The sequence below is a fragment of the Budorcas taxicolor genome, chromosome 11, assembly GCF_023091745.1.
Source record: "Budorcas taxicolor isolate Tak-1 chromosome 11, Takin1.1, whole genome shotgun sequence".
Classification (NCBI taxonomy): Eukaryota; Metazoa; Chordata; class Mammalia; order Artiodactyla; family Bovidae; genus Budorcas; species Budorcas taxicolor.
The window spans coordinates 152,784,613-152,804,281 of record NC_068920.1 but is presented as its reverse complement, the minus strand read 5'-3'; the positions used below and the strand labels follow the sequence as shown (position 1 = coordinate 152,804,281).

Genomic DNA, 19,669 nt, shown 5'->3' with positions numbered 1-19,669 from the left:
AAGAGTTTTTAGAATTAGGGTATAATGACATGTAATATTATATTGGCTTTAGGTGTACAACATAATGATTTGATATTTGATATTTATATATTATAAAATAATCACCACAATAAGTCTAGTTAACATTTGTCCTCATACATAGTTCTAAAAATATTTTTTCTTGTATATATATATTTTTTTCTTGTGATGTGGACATTTAAGATCTACAGTCTTAGCAACTTTTGAATATGCAATATAGTATTATTATTAATAACTATAGTCACCATGCTGTACATTACACCCTCAGGACTTCTTTGTTTTAAAACTGGAAAATTACACCTTTGGACTCCTTTTGCCCATTTCACCCATATATATATATATATATATATATATATATATATATATATATATATATACACAATTATCTTCTTTATCCATTCACTCACTGATGGACACTTAGGTTGCTTCCATATCTTGGCTATTGTAAATAATGCTGTAATGAATATTTGGATGCGTATATCTCTTTATAAATTACTGTTTTTTATTTTCTCTGAAATAAATTTGTATAATTTTTTTTCAAATAAATTACTTGGCTAACACCCCAGATGTGAAATTACTGGATTATATGGTAGCTTTATTTTTAATTTTTTGAGGAACCTCCATACTGATTTCCACAGTGGCTGCACCAATTTATACTCCCACCAACAGTACACAACCATTTCCTTTTCACCACATTCTTGCCAACACTTATTACTGTTGTCTTTTTGATGATAGCCATTCTAATAGGAGTGGCTATTAGATATCTCATTATGGTTTGATTTGCATTTTCTCAATGTCCACCTGCAATGCAGGTGATCCAGGTTCTATCCCTGGGTCAGGAAGATACCCTGGAGAAGGAAATGGAAACCCACTCCAATATTCTTGCCTGGGAAATCCCATGGACAGAGGATCCTGGTGGGCTACAGTCCATGGGGTCACAAGAGTTGGACACTACTTAGCAAAGAAACCAATGATTAGTGATGTTGAGCATCATTTCATGTGCCTATTGGCCACCTGTATGTCTTCTTTGGAAAAATATCCATTTCATATCCTCTGCTCATTTTTTTTATTGGATTGTCTGATTGTTTGTCATCGAGTTGTATAAATTCTTTATAATTTGGGGGGATATTAATCCCTTATCAGATACATTATTTGCAAATATTTTCTCCCATTGTTAGGTTGCCTTTTCATTTTGTGGAGGTTTCCTTTGCTGTGCAGAAGCTTTATACATTTATGTAGTACTGCTTGCTTACTTTTGCTTTGGTTGCCTTTGCGTTTGGTGTCAAAATTTTTTAAAAATCACCACCAAAACCAGTGTCTAGGAGATTGTTGCTTATGTCTTTTTCTAGGATTTTTATGGTTTCAAGTCTATGTTCAAGTCTTTAATCCATTTTGAGTTAATTTTTGTACTTGTTTTAGGAGTATAAGATACTAGCCCAGTTTCACTTTTTCATGAGGCTGTCCAGTTTTCCTAACACTATTTATTGAAGAGACTGTCCCTTCCCCATTGTATATTATTGGTACTTTTTTGGTAAATTTAATTGACCATATACATGTCAGTTTATAAATACTTCCAGTCTCTCTATTCTGTTTCACTAATCTATGCATCTGTTTTAAGCTAATGTCATACTGTTTTGATTACTATACCTTTGTAATATAGTTAGAAATCATGATATGTGCTGCTTCAAGTGTTTTTCTTCCTTCAAGATTACTTCACCTATTCAGGGTCTTTTGTGAATCCAAAACCCAAAGTAGGCAAAACAAAGAAAATGATAATAAAAAAGCAGAAATATGTGAAAGAGAAAACAGAAAAGGCAATATACAATACAATAAAACCAAAAATTGGTTCTTTGAAGAAAATAATAGTTTGTCAACCAAGCTGATTAAGAAAAAAGATACAAATTAAAATATTAAGTATAAGTGAAGGGAGGGCAGGCTTACAAAAGCATGTGAGGAAACTGTTCAGGATGACCTTTGAGGATTATAGATAGGATCGTTATCTTGATTATGATAATTGTTTCACATGTGGATGTCAAGATACCTTCAGTTGAACATTTAAAAACTATATGTCAATTACACCCCAATAAAACTGTAAATGAAAATGAAAAAATAAGACATGCAGGAGTCTTATTTGGACAACAGAGAAATTTTACATTGAGACCCCCCTCTCCCATTATTTTAATTAACACAATTTTCATATCAGGGAATACTTTCACACAAATGTGTTTCACAAAAAAATTAACATGGAAATATCTTTTTCTTCATCTTCATTTTCCAAGAAGATTCCTTTGGAAAAAATAAGCTTTTTTTTTCCATCCAGCTAACTGTCTAAAGGATGGGAGATCAGAGTTACATCTGCCATATTGTAATGTCTCATCAAGGGATGATTCTTTGTGTTTGGTTTTGGTCCACTGTTGGGAGCCAGCGTGAGGAACTCTGCCCATGGCAAAGGTCATGAGGAAGGAAGCTTGGCATATGCAAAGGCGTGATCAAGCCTCAGGAAACCCCCTGTTCCCGAACATCTACCCCCAAAATCAGAGTACTTTACGGGGAGCTCTCCCCCATAACCATTTCTCTCAGAGAAGGAGTTAACTTGCAGCTCCAAGTTAATAAAAATTCCTGGGCGTGACAAAAGTGTTTCAACTTACGAACTCTGAAGGTTCTCTGGCCTGCCTGATCAGGCTTGTCCAGCCGTATGTGATTGTTTACAGCCTCCCAACTGTGAGAGGCACGGGATGTTTTAAAACTTTCTAAATACAGACTCTTTTGAGAAGTTAGAAGATCACTATGCACTAATACTTGTATAGTATTAGTGGGTCGATTAGGAACTATATTGGTGAAGGGTTTTTTCTTCACTTGCCGTGCCAATAATTACTCCTAATTCCCTGCCCTGGGTGTGACAAGGATGTCTCAGGTCAAACCTCTCTGTTGACAGACTAGCTTGTGTGACAACCTCTCAATCATAAACAGCACAGAGAGTTTGGAGTATTAGCATAGGGCTTTTTTCATTGATGAGTCAATGATTGCCATCAGGCCTCCATATCCTTAGGCACCTGGGAATATATTAATCAATGTATTTGCAATATAGAAAAGGAAATATAGTAGTTTTTTGATGTTAGCAATACTAGACTTTTTGAGTTAATGAATTTTCTCTTTTGTTATAGATCACTAAACTTTGTTATAAATCACTGTATCCTTGCTATGCAAAAATGTAGCTTTATCACTATCTTAAGACAAAATAGATCTTAAGGGGAAACATTGGTGAAGGGTTTACATTTGTTGAGCCAATATTTGCTGCTAAATCTCCATATTCCTGCCCTTATAATGAATATAATCAGCATATAGGAGAAATAAGTATTAACCTTTAAGATTAATCATGTTAAACCTTAGGTTAAGTAAATTCCTTTCTTGATTGTAACTCACTACACCCTCACCCTATAGGAATGCAACTTTGTTTGGAGAGTGGTGCCTGATTTAAGAAAAAAAATCACCCCTGGAAAAATAAGTTTTCTGGTTAACTGACCGATATCAGAAAGGGCCATAAAATGTCAGCAGACCTCATGGCCAGAAGATGATGAAACTCATAAGACCTTTGTATAATTTTATATGAAGCACCTGATTGTGACAAGGGTCGGATCTGCTGACCCCCACGTGACTCTGTATTCATCCCTATGTATAACAAAAAGGTATATAAACAAACCTGAAAAATAAAAAAATCAGATCAGTTTCTGGAAAGACTGATTCCCCGGTGTCGTTTCTTTCTTGCTCCCCGCTTTCCTGGCTGAATTCCCATCTGAAATGTGGGTACTCACCAAGCCTGCTAATTCTGCCTGGGCTTCTGAGATCAGACCAGGGAGGCCTCAGTGCCTCCTCTCCTTTGGGAGAATGGAAAGACGCCTGTGGCCTACATAGGTGGTGACTGGTATTCCATGTAAACCAGTTATTCAGCCTCTTTTCTCCACTAATTCTCCTACTACACTATCTGTTTCTAATCTCCCTCTATATCTGTAATTAAATAAGTTTTTTCCAGGACGCCGATTCCGTCCCCACCTTCGAATTACCCTGGATCCACTGGGGCTGGACCCCGGCAGTCCACATTTCATTATCTACAAGGCTCCCAAGGATAATTGCAAAACTTTGGCAAAATTTTACTCTCATGTTCTACCATATACATTCTCTATAGCAGTTCCAAGTATAGGTACAAAAGTGAAAGTGTTAGTTGCTCAGTCGTGTCTGACTCTTTGTGACCCCATGAACTGTAGCCCACCAGGATCCTCTGTCCATGGAATTCTCCAGACAAGAATACTGGTCAGTCCAGGTTTGATGCATGATACAGGGTGCTCAGGGCTGGTGCACTGGGAGGACCCAGAGGGATGGGATGGGGGGGGGGGGGGAGGTGGGAGAGGGGTTCAAGATGGGGAACACATGTACACCTGTGGTGGATTCATGTCAATGTATGGCAAAACCAACACAATATTGTAAAGTAATTAGCCTCCAATTAAATATATATATAAATATATATATGTAAAAGAATACTGGAGTGGGTTGCCATTTCCTTCTCCAGGGAATCTTCCTGACACAGGGATCATAACTAGGTCTCTGGCATTGCAGGCAGATTCTTTACCATCTGAGCCACCAGGAAAGTCCAGTGTAGGTACAGGTGTTTTTAAGACATGAATCTTGACTTAGTTTTATGTGCTTCTCTTAGTCATTTAGTCCAAGTGTCCTCAACCTCTACTGTGCATTATAATCAACTGCCAGAAGTTTAGTATTGTGTTTAGACTTTGAAAACCCATAAGAAGCATTTAATTGATCAGCTGATCCTTTAGCTAAACCAGCATTTTGAATGTTCTTACCTTTGAATGTTCTTAAACTTTGAAGTTAAGTTGAGACAGCTGTAGAAAAAAATATGATAAAAATTGAGTGAAACTAAGGAACTGATTGCTAAAATATAGATTATTATTAATTTTATACAGCCATTTTAAGAGTGATCTAATTACCAACACGACTAAGTTTCACAAACATTGATACAAACTCATATAAGAGATTCACATAAGCACTACAAAAGATAACCATTTCCAACCACAGCACATTTGACATTTCTAATATTCTCAACATAGGCATCAGAAACTTAAAGAATCAGAAGACACAGCTATTTAAAATGCCTAACAAATCTAAATAGCAGATAAATTAGCAGGCAAAAATTTCTTTTTCTTTAAAGAGGAAACATATGTATCGAAGTAGGGATTTTTTTGGTCTATCCATAACTATAAGTCAATAGTGTAGTTGTAAAGGATGACATTTTCTACTCATGACTTAAAAGACATTTGGTTCTTTGAAGACAACTAAGATGATGGTGCTCTAGTGTTGCCAGATCCCAAGGCTTATGAAATAGAGACATAAAATAAAGTTAAAACAAAAAGAAGTTGGTTCCAAAGAACACAGATGATTACAACAAATAGCACTTGGTGTGTCTATTCCTGGAATTCACTGGTTTCAGGAGGAGCAAACAGAAAAGAAAAAGCAAAGCAAGTGGCTGGAAACAGGGAAACGGGGTGGATACCAGCAACAGAGATGGTCTTCGGCATGGTTTTCCATGGAGGAATGTCTGACACTGGTGCCATTCGTTGAAGGAAGAACTGACACGGTGAGGTACTGCTACTTGGAGAAGATCTCTCTCCTGGAAAGTCTCCTGAGAGCTCCTTTCATGTCTCTGTTCCTCAGGCTGTAGATGAAAGGGTTCAGCATGGGTGTGACCACTGTGTACATCACTGAAGCTATTATGTTCTTGTCATTAGCGGTGCTGGATGAGGGTAAAGTATACAGTCCAATAATTGTTCCATAAAATAGGAAAACCACAGAGAGGTGGGAGCCACATGTGGACAATGCTTTGCAGATCCCCTTGGTGGAGGGGACCTTCAGGATGGTGGCCCCAATGCGTCCATAAGAGATCAGGATGCATACTAGTGGGAGGACGATGACGGCCACTCCTGCTGTGAAAATGGCCAGCTCATTGAGAGATGTGTCTGAGCAGGAGAGCTTCAGCAGGGCATCAAGGTCACAGAAGAAATGGGGGATGCTGTGGTCAGCACAAAAGGACAGCCGGGTCAGGAGGAGGGTGTGACACAGGGCACTGGCACAGGAGAGAATCCAGGACGCAGTTACTAGTAAGGTGCACAGCCCCTGTCCCATGACGGTGCTGTAGTGGAGAGGGTGGCAGATGGCCACATACCGATCATAGGCCATCGAGGTGAGCAGGAAATCATCCAGATCAGTAAAAAAGAGGAAGAAATATGTCTGTATTACACACCCTACATAGGAGATGGATTGATGCTGAGTCTGCATGTTGATGAGCATCTTAGGGACGGTGACAGATGAGAAGGAGACATCAGTGAAGGCCAAGTGGCTGAGGAAGAAGTACATGGGGGTGTGGAGGCGAGGGTCCAGCCTGATGAGCAGGATGATGAGCAGGTTGCCCAGCACTGTGGTCAGGTACATGCCCAGGAACAGGGCAAAGAACACACCCTGCTGTTCTGGCCAGATGGGGAGCCCCAGGAGGAGGAATTCAGAAACGCTGCTCTGGTTCTCTCTCCTCATGCTTCTTGTCTCTCTGCTTAGATTAGAAATGTCCCAGATGATAAATCATGATAATGACAATCACTGTAGGACTATCTACTTTCCACTGAGGAATTCCTCAGGATATTCCTCACATGCTATCACCTCAATCCCCACCCTCCCCCAGTGGAGCAGGAGGAAGTTATCAAAACTCCAATGAGCAAAAATTGTCCTTCAGTGTAAACCAGGGAAAACTTATTTACTCGTTTAACAATATGAGAGACACTGTACTCTTTGCTGGAGAAACCAAAGACAGAGAAAGACCCTTCCTTCAGGGAGTTCATATCCTCAGGAGTAGCCTCTTCAGAAACGTGCTCAGTTCGTCATATTTGTGACGAGACTTCTAGTGGGTTCTGACTCCAAGTCTTTCTAGTTATTTGCATCAACTTACTCTCTCCCAGCTTCATTCTGAACTTCTACCAATACTCACAGTAACACCTACACATAGGGATTGTAGAAGAATTAAATGATTCAATTTGAGTTATGATATTAGAACAACATAGTAAGGGCACAGATATGTCATTTAATATCTTCACACCAGTGTGAGTATCCAGATACATCCTGAATTAATCTTCAGAAACCCATTCATTACACCAGGAATGAGAGGAGACCAGGTAGCTGATCTCAAAGCTGTGTTAATCTACATGGTCTCCCAATGCCCCAAGGGAGATGCAGGGCATACACACCCTAGACCCTGTGGTTAATTTCCTGACAGAACTTAACTTGATGCATTTTGCAACTTAGCATGCATGATGCATGCCTAGAATAGGAAAGTGACATTAACACACAGGACTGCATATCTGATAGTAGTAGATTCTTATTTCAGACCAAGGTGATTCTCAGGAACACAAGGACACTAGGAGGAAGGAGGTGACCTCCCACTCTATGGGGCCTGGATGCTTATTGACAATTTTGGGGTGAAACCTCAACCAAGAGCTCTGGCTTCTCTGGAAGGGAGTGTGAGGGATGGGGTGACCAGGAAGCCTGAAGTAGGCACAGAGCTGACTCAAGAGGTGAACTAGAAGAAAGGAAGCGTTCATCATGTGTTTAAATGGCAATGTGAGAGATACTCAGGACTGAAGCTGTAACCTAACGTTTGGGAGAGGATCTTTGCATGAACTTTCTGTTTTAACTGACATGACATATTCTCTCATGTTAGAGTTACCTGAAGAAGAGTCAGGGACATTCGCCTCCATTTGGGAAATAATATACAGCTGGCTAGGTCTTACTATATGCCTGACATTCAGACAATATTTCATAGCATATTATTACCTTATTTTGCACTTAAGGCTCTGGACCTCAGAGAGATCAAATGTAAGCCCAGAAAACTATTGCATGGCACCACCAGATTCCTAGGGCACCAGAACCTGGACACTGAACCAGGTTACCACGCTTCTAAAGTGTCAATATGAACACTATGGAAGGCCAGAGTGGGACATGTTTAGGGCTCTGGGTACATTATAGGAAAAGTCAACTCACCAAGTCCAATGGCAGCAATAGGTCTTGAGGAGGATTCAATTTGAAAGTGGCTTGGTGGGTTCTGGTCTGAGTCAAGAGGAACACTGGAAAGACTGTCCTATACACAGGCACACATGTGCATGTATACACAAACACATCTACACACACGCACACACAGCTTTATTAGAATTTAAGCCCTCACATTTCCCCTATCACTTCTAGGTGAATTTAGTAGAGATGTGAATTTGTTAAATATAGTACAGACACCTCTACACCTGTAATTTCTCTCTTTCTCCCACACATATACTTCAAAACACACATACTGTTAAATGATAATTTCGTATTCTCTCTGACATATGCATGCCATAGATGAAGATGATCAGGGTCCAAATCTGTTTCACAGAAAGTTCATAAATAAGCATTCTCTCATAGAGGCAAAGCACACATAACATACAAAGAGTCCCACAAAGAACTGACCAAAAACATGTAATAGAAATGCATATGTACAGGCACTCCCAGACAATCATAAATATTCAAATCACAACAACACAGAGAGTCACACAAACACTACACAGGCAACACAGACTTAACCACTAAAGCACATATACTGCTCATAGATTTCTAGCCATGCTTGGTCAATGCACATCCCAGGTGGAGATTTTCCATACATGAGTCAGCAACACACATATAGAAAACACAGAACATGCACACCCAGTCTCATAATCACATACACACATCAGTTTACACGAGCCCCTTCTGACCTATGTTTGTTATCAATACGCTCAAATACCTTCTGCTCTGGGATATTACCTTAGTCCTCGCTTTCTTTCCAACAGACCCAGGAGCCAAAGGACAAGATACAGTCTCTGTGGTTCAGGGACTGTCACAGACTTGCATGTCTGTTTATCAGTAACAGAACAACTGGCAGGAGGCTTTTATTTTATAGCAGAAGGAAGACACGAGGGGAAAACACCCAGGATCATCAATAAAGAAACAGTCAGTGTGGGCTAATTGAACAACATTCCTGCTGGCCTCTAGGGGAGGAGCCTGTGCAGGGGCCAGAGGGGCTGAAACCCTGGAGTCCCTAGGGACAGTGTTTCTGATGCTAGTGATACCTTGGTCTCCTTTCTGTCTGATCTGCTTATTTCAGGTAGGTGGCAAAGGGACCAAAGTCAGTCTTGGGCCTCATAAGTATTCATGGAGATAAAGTAAGCCTGCTCTCATGTCAGAGCAAGGCTCCTGGACCTCTGACACAAGCCATGCCTAGAGTTCACTGGTGTCTCCACTGCCTGGAGAGGCTCCTATAGAGCAAGGGCTGAGCCTAGCTCAGAAGATTGAACAGACGAATGGACCCCATAGGTCATGACAAAGACACTGTTGGAATTGATTTTGGACTCTGCCACTTACTGTGAGCTCCTAAACAATATAATTCAGTTCTACAGTATTGAGTCTGAAATGTAACTTGGGGTTATGAATCATACCTTCCTCAAGAGGTTGTTGTGAAGATTAAAATGAGATAATACACATTAGCATTCTTATTGCAGAGCCTGGTACATGAAAATGTGTAGTAACTGTTAGGGGATATCAGCAATAATTTTTAAATCTCAGGACATTTAATCAACTTCATGTATTCACTTCTTCTTTCTGATACATATTGACTAAAGACTTTATAAAGGTGACAAGCTAGGCTGTGGAACACAGAGTGAATAAAATACAAACATACTGGAGTGGGTAACCTTTCCCATCTCCAGAGGATCTTCCCAACCTAGGGATCGAACACAGGTCTCCTGCACTGCAGGCAGATTCTTTACCACCTGAGCCACCAGGGAAGTCCATGTTACCTGGTATAGCTTACAGTTTAAGGGGAGAAAACAAACAAAAACTCAAAACAAAACAAGTCTACACAGTAAAACAATAACACAAAAAATCAAAATAGTACAGTCTATGACTTGGCAGTTGGTAAAAAGCATCATGGTGTTAACAGATCAGGATAGGGATATGAGAAGTGACTATAAATACACTTAAGCAAAGTGGTCAGAGTAGGTGTCCTGAGAAAGTTAGATATGAACAAAAAATAGTTGATTCAAATGAGAATGTTTTCATAACCTTTAAGGAAAGGAAGAGGAAACTTCTTTCTGAGGAGGAAACTTCACACTCCAACAAATAATTTATTAAATCTGTAGAGAATAGACTAATATACTAAATCTACATTTTGCCTTGCCATTCTCAATTAACCCACAGTCACCGTTGCCACCAACATAATTGTTGGGATGGCTGCCTCCAGTGTTCTCCATCTCTCAAAAATGCATTATTTTCTAGGTCCTGATCAGGCTGTGTATCAATTTAAGAAGCTTCCCAAATCATCAGCCTTGAGGCACACATATTTGCCTTCAAATAGGATGAGGTTCATTTATTCTGACCATAAAAAGTTGTATTTATGCCAAAGACCCTTTGGTTGATGTTTTTTCTTTGTCCAGCTGCCTAACACAGGCCTGCCCACATAGAAGGGTCTCAGTAGTTGTTATAATCAGTAGATCAGTTCCCTTTGTACAGACAAAGGAGTAACAAAGCTAAGACAAAATCCAAAACACTGACAATGCTAAATGCCAGTGAGGATGTGAAACAGCAAGAACCCTGGTTCAATGCTAGTAGGAACACAAATTGGTACAGCCACTTTGGTAGACCCCTCTTTGTCACAGGTCTAAAGGCTAGGAAGTAAAAGATCAAGGTGCCATCTGTTCATGTGTATGTTAAAGTATCTTCAATTGAACTTTTAAAAACTATATGTCAATTACACCCCAATAAAACTGTAAATGAAAATGAAGAAATAAGAAATAAGCCAGAGTCCCCAGACAACAGAAATATTTTCCAATGAGAACTCCCCCTGCCATTATCTTAATTAACATAATTTTCTCAGTAGGGAATACTTTCCCCACAAAGACATTATACAAAAATATTAAACATGGAAATGTATTTTTTTCCATCTTCATTTCTCAAAGCAGATTCTTTTGGAAGCCTGTCTTTTGCACTCAGCCATCTAGTCAAAGCTATGGTTTTCCCAGTAGTCGTGTATGGATGTGAGAGCTGGACCATAAAGAAAGCTGAGCGCTGAAGAACTGATGTTGGAGAAGACTCTTAAGAGTCCCTTGGACTGCAAGGAGATCCAAGCGGTCCATCCTAAAGGAAATCACTCCTGAATATTCATTGAAAGGACTGATGCTGAAGCTGAAACTCCAATACTTTGGCCACCCGATGCGAAGAACTGACTCACTGGAAAAGATCCTGATGCTGGGAGGGATTGAGGGCAGGAGAAGGGGACGACAGAGGATGAGATGGTTGGATGGCATCACCGACTCAATGGATATGAGTTTGAGTAAACTCTGGGAGTTGGTAATGGACAGGGAAGCCTGGTGTGCTGCAGTCCATGGGGCCACAAAAAGTTGAACATGACTGAGCGACTGAACTGAACTGAACTATCTAAAGAGTTCAGTTATATCTGCTGTATTGTAATGTCTCATCAAGCGGTTATTCTTTGTGTTTGGTTTTGGTCCACATTTCATTATCTACAAGGCTCCCAAGGATAAGATGTTCTTTCAACTGTGGCAAAACTTTGGCAAAAATTTCCTTCTGGATTCTACCATATAAATTCTCTATAGAATTCCCAGTGTAATTGCAAGCATTTATTTTTAGAATATGTATCTTGATTCGGTTCCCTGTGCTTTTCTTAATCACTTTAGTCCAAGTGTCATCAGTCTTGGCTGTGCATTAGAATAAGTTGCCAAAAGTGTGGTATTGTGTTGAGATTTTGAAAAACCATAAGAAGCATTTCTCTGTCATCTTCTCCATTAGATTAGCCAGCATTTTGAATGTCCTTACCTTAAACTTTGAAGTTGGGATTTATAGTTCTAGAAAAAAATTATTATAAATATTGAGAGTGAAACTAAGGAGTGATGGCTAAAATACATATTATTACTAACTATAAAGCCATTCTAGTACTTTTGTCCAGTTCTGACATTTTTAGTATTTTTGATATATGCATCAGAAACTTTGAGAAGATACAGCTTTAAAAATTATTTAAAAAAATAACTAAAATTCAAAAACTGTAGTAGAGTCTGAAGTCAGGCAGGTTGATTCCTCCAGTTCCATTCTTCTTTCTCAAGATTGCTTTGGCTATACAAGGTTTTTGGATTTCCATACAAATTGTGAAATTATTTGTTCTAGCTCTGTGAAAAATACTTGATAGGAATTGCATTGAATCTATAGATTGCTTTGGGTAGTACTCATTTTCACTATATTGATTCTTTGGGTCCATGAACATGGCATATTTCTCCATCTATTAGTGTCCTCTTTTATTTCTCTCACCAGTGTTTTATAGTTTCCTATATATAGGTCTTTAGTTTTTTTAGGTGGAGAAGGCAATGGCATCCCACTTCAGTACTCTTGCCTGGAAAATCCTATGTACAGAGGAGCCTGGTAGGCTGCAGTCCATGGGGTCGCTAAAAGTTGGACACAACTGAGCAACATAACTTTCACTTTTCACTTTCTTTCACTGGAGAAGGAAATGGCAACCCACTCCAGTGTTCTTGTCTGGAGAATCCCAGGGATGGGGGAAGCCTGATGGGCTGCCATCTATGGGGTCGCACAGAGTCGGACACCAACTGAAGCGACTTAGCAGCAGCAGCAGCAGTTTCTTTAGGTAGATATATTCCTAAGTATTTTATTTTTTTCATTGCAATGGTGAATGGAATTGTTTCCTTAATTTCTCTTTCTATTTTCTCATTATTCAGTTCAGTTCAGTTCAGTCACTCAGTCGTGTCCGACTCTTTGTGACCCCATGAATTCCAGCATGCCAGGCCTCCCTGTCCATCACCAACTCCCGGAGTTCACTCAGATTCACGTCCATTGAGTCAGTGATGCCATCCAGCCATCTCATCCTTGGTCGTCCCCTTCTCCTCCTGCCCCCAATCCCTCCCAGCATCAGAGTCTTTTCCAATGAGTCAACTCTTCTCATGAGGTGGCCAAAGTACTGAAGTTTCAGCTTTAGCATCATTCCTTCCAAAGTATTAGTATATAGGAATGCAAGCAATCTCTGTGTGTTGATTTTATATCCTGTAACTTTAGTATATTCATTGATTAGCTCTAGTAATTTTCTGGTGGAGACTTTAAGGTTTTCTATGTAGAGGATCATGTCATCTGCAAACAGTGAGAGTTTTACTACTTTTCCAATTTGGATTCCTTTTATTTCTTTTTTTGCTCTCATTGCTGTGACCAAAACTTTCAAAACTATGCTGAATAGTAGCAGTGAAAGTAGGCACCCTTGTCTTGTTCCTGACTTTAGGGGAAATGCTTTCAATCTTTCACCATTGAGGATAATGTTTGCTGTGGGTTTGTCATATATAGCTTTTATTATGTTGACGTATGTTCCTTCTATTCCGGCTTTCTGGAGAGTTTTTGTCATAAATGGATGTTGAATTTTGTCAAAGGCTTTCTCTGCATCTATTGAGATAATCATATGGCTTTTATTTTTCAATTTGTTAATGTGGTGTATTACATTGATTGATTTGTGGATATTGAAGAATACTTGCATCCATGGGATAAAGCCCACTTGGTCATGGTGTATGATCTTTTTAGTGTGTTCTTGGATTCTGATTGCTTGAATTTTGTTAAGGATTTTTGCATCTATGTTCATCAGTGATATTGGCCTGTAGTTTTCTTTTTTTGTGGCATCTTTGTGAGGTTTTGGTATTAGGGTGATAGTGGCCTCATAGAATGAGTTTGGAAGTTTACCTTCCTCTGCAATTTTCTGGAATAGTTTGAATAGGATAGGTGTTAGCTCTTCTCTAAGTTTTTGGTAGAATTCAGCTGTGAAGCCGTCTGGACCTGGGCTTTTGTTTGCTGGAAGATTTCTGATGACAGTTTCAATTTCCGTGCTTGTGATGGGTCTGTTAAGATTTTCTATTTCTTCCTGGTTCAGTTTTAGAAAGTTGTACTTTTCTAGGAATTTGTCCATTTCTTCCACATTGTCCATTTTATTGGCATATAATTGCTGATAGTAGTCTCTTTTGATCCTTTGTATTTCTGTGTTGTCTGTTGTGATCTCACCATTTTCATTTCTAATTCTATGGATTTGATTTTTCTCCCTTTGTTTCTTGATGAGTCTGGCTAATGGTTTGTCAATTTTATTTATCCTTTCAAAGAACCAGCTTTTGGCTTTGTTGATTTTTGCTATGGTCTCTTTTGTGTTTTTTTTGTTTTTGTTTTTGTTTTGCATTTATTTCTGCCCTAATTTTTAAGATTTCTTTCCTTCTACTAACCCTGGGGTTCTTCATTTCTTCCTTTTCTAGTTGCTTTAGGTGTAGAGTTAGGTTATTGATTTGACTTTTTTCTTGTTTCTTGAGGTATGCCTGTATTGCTATGAACCTTCCCCTTAGCACCGCTTTTACAGTGTCCCACTGGTTTTGGGTTGTTGTTTTCATTTACATTCGTTTCTATGCATATTTTGATTTCTTTTTTGATTTCTTCTGTGATTTGTTGGTTATTCAGCAGCGTGTTGTTCAGCCTCCATATGTTGGAATTTTTAATAATTTTTCTCCTGTAATTGAGATCTACAAATGGGACCTAATTAAAATTAAGAGCTTCTGCACAACAAAGAAAACTATAAGCAAGGTGAAAAGACAGCCTTCGGAATGGGAGAAAATAATAGCAAATGAAACAACTGACAAACAACTAATCTCAAAAATATATAAGCAACTCCTGAAGCTCAATTCCAGAAAAATAAACAACCCAATCAAAAAATGGGCCAAAGAACTAAATAGACATTTCTCCAAAGAAGACACACAGACGGCTAACAAACACATGAAAAGATGCTCAACATCACTCATTATAAGAGAAATGTAAATCAATACCACAATGAGGTACCATTTCACGCCAGTCAGAATGGCTGTGATCCAAAAGTCTACAAGCAATAAGTGCTGGAGAGGGTGTGGAGAAAAGGGAACCCTCTTACACTGTTGGTGGGAATGCAAACTAGTACAGCCACTATGGAGAACAGTGTGGAGATTCCTTAAAAAACTGGAAATAGAACTGCCTTATGACCCAGCAATCCCACTGCTAGGCATAAACACCGAGGAAACCAGAATTGAAAGAGACACATGTACCCCAGTGTTCATTGCAGCACTGTTTATAATAGCCAGCACATGGAAGCAACCTAGATGTCCATCAGCAGATGAATGGATAAGAAAACTGTGGTACATATACACAATGGAGTATTACTCAGCCGTTAAAAAGAATACATTTGAATCAGTTCTAAGGAGGTGGATGAAACTGGAGCCTATTATACAGAGTGAAGTAAGCCAGAAAGAAAAACACCAATACAGTATACTAATGCATATATATGAAATTTAGAAAGATGGTAACGATAACCCTGTATGCGAGACAGCAAAAGAGACACAGATGTATAGAAGAGTCTTTTGGACTCTGTGGGAGAGGGAGAGGGTGGGATGATTTGGGAGAATGGAATTGAAACATGTGTAATATCATATAAGAAATGAATTGCCAGTCCAGGTTCAATGCAGGATACAGGATGCTTGGGGCTGGTGCACTGGGATGACCCAGAGGGATGGTACAGGGAGGGAGGTGGGAGGGGGATTCAGGATGGGGAACACATGTACACCCGTGGCAGATTCATGTTAATGTATGGCAAAACCAATTAGCCTCCAATTAAAATAAAAAATTAAATTCAAAAAATAAAATTCAAAAATTGTTATTTGCTCTAATACATTCAAAGAACAAATAAATTTGCAGTGAAAATTTCTTTTTCTTTAAAGAGGAAACATATGTATCAAAGTAAGGGATCTTTCTGCCTATTCATAACTATAAGTCAATAGCGTAATTGTAAAAGATGATACTTCCTACTCATGACTTAAGAGACATTTGACTCTTTGAAGACAACTAAGATGATGGTCCTCTGGTGTATTACCAAATCCCAAGGCTTATGAAACAGAGACATAAAATAAAGCTAAAGCAAAAAGAAGCTTGCTCAAAAAACACAGATGGTTACAACAAATAGCACTTGCTGTGTCCATGCCTGGAACTCACTGGTTTCAGGAAAAGCAAACAGAAAAAAAGACAAGCAAAGCAAGTGGCTGGAAACAGGGAAGTGTGGTGGGTTCCAGCAACAGGCAAGGTCTTTGGCACAGATTTCCAAAGGGGAATCTCTGACACTGGTGCCATTTTGTTCTTCAGAATGAGAAACTGAGAAGGTGAGGTATTGTTACTTGGAGAAGAAGATCTCCCTCCTGGAAAATCTCCCAAGAGCCCCCTTCATGTCTCTGTGCCTCAGACTATAGATGAAAGGGTTCAGCATGGGCGTGACCACTGTGTACATCACTGAAGCAATTATGTCTTTGTCATTGGAGTTGTTTGATGATGGGAAAATGTACAGAACCATAATTGTCCCATAGAATAGGAAAACCACAGAGAGGTGGGAGCCACAGGTGGACAAGGCTTTGTGAATCCCTTTGGTTGAGGGGACTCTCAGGATGGAGACCCCGATGTGGACATGAGACTAGGATGCCAGTTAGTGGTATGATGATTCCCAGTGCCCCCACAGTGAAGATGACCAACTCATTGAGGGAGGTGTCTGAGCAGGGGAGCAAGCAGGGCAGCAAGATCACAAAAGAAATGAGGGATTGTGTTATCAGCACAGAAGGACAGCCAGGCCAGGCTGAGAGTGTGGGACATTGCACTGCTACAGGAGAAGATCCAGGACACAGCCACTAGTGAAATACACAGGTTTCCTCACATGATGGTGGTGTAGTGGAGAGGGTGACAGGCCATCACTGCAAGAAGAAGATTGTCAACACAACCAAAAAATATGAAAAAGTACATCTGTGTTACACACCCTGCATAAGGGATCAATTGATCCCAAGTATGCATGTTTATCAGCTTCTTAGGGACAGTGACAGATGAGAAGGAGACGTTAGTGAAGGCCAAGTGGCTGAGGAAGAAGTACATGGGGGTGTGGAGGTGAGGGTCCAGCCTGATGAGCAGGAGGATGAGCAGGTTGCCTAGCACCATTGTCAGGTACACGCCCAGGAACAGGGCGAAGAACACGCCCTGCTGCTCTGGCCGGAGGGGGAGCCCCAGGAGGAGGAACTTGGACACGATGCACTGGTTCTCCCTCCTCATGCTCGTCTGCTGTCTTCTGCGGATGAAGGAGGGGGGAAAATGTCAGAAGCTTTGACCACACTAGGGTCTCTAATTTACTCTCAGAGAAAAAGAATTTTCTCCTAAATTCCTTTTATCACCTAACGTTGCCAGAGCAAGCAACACATCCTCAGTGCTCAATATGATTCTTTTTGGTGAAAACCAGAGCAAATTCATTCTTCAGTTTTCTTTTTAATTAACAGTGTTTCTGGCATTAAGCTTTTGACTGGAGATACAGGAATAAACAGGTCACACAGGACCTCTTCTCTCTGGATACTAATCCTCTAGGGAACACCTGCCAAAGGACTGACAACGTTATGGACCTGAAGCCAAATTGCTCGTGTTACGATCCTGGCCCCACCTCTTTTTAGCTATATGACTTGGGATACTAAATCTCTCTTGGCTTCATATGTGCCTCTATAATGCAAAGATACCAATATCATACATTCATAGAGTTAATAAGAGCATTCTAATTCAAGGCATATTAATATCTAAGAACAGCATCCTACATAAAATACGTACAAAATTTTCTCAATTATTTTTTTATGACAGGACAAGTATCCAAAAAAACTCAGTATCGAATTCAAGGATTTAATAAAACAGTATTATGAGATGGTCAGCACAAAGGTCCAAGAAACTGGCCTAAAATTTGCATCTATCTGAGCACTGACACTAAGGTGAACTGAGTTCAGATATCACTGGTGTCAATTCCCTGGTAAAACTTGTCTTAATGCATGTTTATCTTCTGGCTAAGAAACAAACCTTCTTTCTGTACATGTATTTCCATCCATTTCTGGTTTTTCATGTTGGCTCAGATCTGGATGTTCAAACGTAGGAAGACACCTGAGATCTGAAATCTGGGGTCTGAGAGCTGAGAGATACTGAAGGAGTGAAGGGTCTATTAGAATTCAGTTACCTGATTGACCATTCACTATTTCCCAATATTGATCTTCACACTGGGTAATTACTGACATTTAATGAACACTATGTCAGACTAATACATTTTTGGAAAATAGCCTCACTAAATTTTGTCAATAGTCCTAAGAAGTAGGTGTTATTAAACTTCATTTTAAACATACTGAGAAGCAGTAGGAAGCTAGCATGATCATATAGTAACTTCTATAGTCACAATTCTCTCGTGTTTTTTAAAATTTATTGGAATCTCTGCTCTTGTGACTCTACTATTTCTCTTTCTCTATAGTTAGAATAGGCAGGATCTTAAAAAATGTTATTTCAAAATTTTAAGGATTCTCTCTGCTTAGATAACTGTTAACAGTCATATTCCTGCAGCCCTGGCTCAGATGGTTAAAGCGTCTGTCTACAATGTGGGAGACCTGGGTTCGAGCCCTGGGTTGGGAAGATCCCCTGGGGAAGGAAATGGCAATCCACTCCAGTACTGTTGCCTGGAAAATCCCATGGACAGAGGAGCCTGGTACACCACAGTCTATGGGGTCGCAAAGAGTTGGACACGACTGAGTGACTTCACTTAGTTTGTAAATGGCTTTTATTTGCCTTCAATTTTGTTCAGTCCATCAATGTTTATTTGTATCTGGAAAATAGAGAAGATAGTAATTTTTTCCATCATTTTACTAACAGGAGTAGTGAAATAAATTAAATAATATCACATAGATACTGTATAGTGGAGCCTGGTCTCAAAGGTTGATTTTCTGATAATCTTTTCACTAGAGCGAGAACCCATTCATTTATTTTTATGGGTGGTAGAGAGGCAACATTTAAATGTGAAATGTGAAAAGTTAAAGTAAAAAGGTAAAATATGCTTGGGAGAGAAAGATAAACATTAACATTGTATGAGAATCTCTCACTAGATGCCTGCTCCAGACCAGGAAGTTACTTGAGGTCATTAATTGACTCAGTTCATAGGACAGAAGGGTCCAGGCTCTGAACCATTCTGCCAAGGACTGCCTTCTCCCTGAAAGTTGCTAGGTCAGACTTAACCCAGGATCACAAAGATCTCTTGGAAGACAACCAGAACGCATAATGAAAACAAGGAGCTGGGAACAAGACAGAAGTGGTGCTATGATTCCATCAACACCATGTGGAAAGAGGTGGCCAGGGAATTGCTCAGTAATAAAGAGAAGTGGCAATCTGGGGGAGTGCAGTCTGGAGAGGATTGGGAGAGAACCTATGGATGGGTCTAATCTTCCTGTCTTCATACCAAATTTTTTCTCCTGAGAAGTAGAGAAATGGAGGGTCAGGTGTCTCAGCCTCCATGAGTCTACAATTTACTATTGAAAAAGTGCTTGCAATGTGTCTAGAATGTCTGGAGCATCTTACACACAAGATCTTTCAGCAATCATCAGGATTCCATTGACAGCAGAGGATGCTGAGCATCACCAAGGCCAAATCCAAA

At 39.7% G+C, this 19,669-nt stretch overlaps 1 pseudogene; it reads right to left on the bottom strand.

Moving 5' to 3' along the window:
• Window positions 1-5,676: 5,676 nt before the first annotated feature.
• Window positions 5,677-17,280, bottom strand: LOC128056865 (olfactory receptor 1J4-like; annotated as a pseudogene).
• Window positions 17,281-19,669: the final 2,389 nt, after the last annotated feature.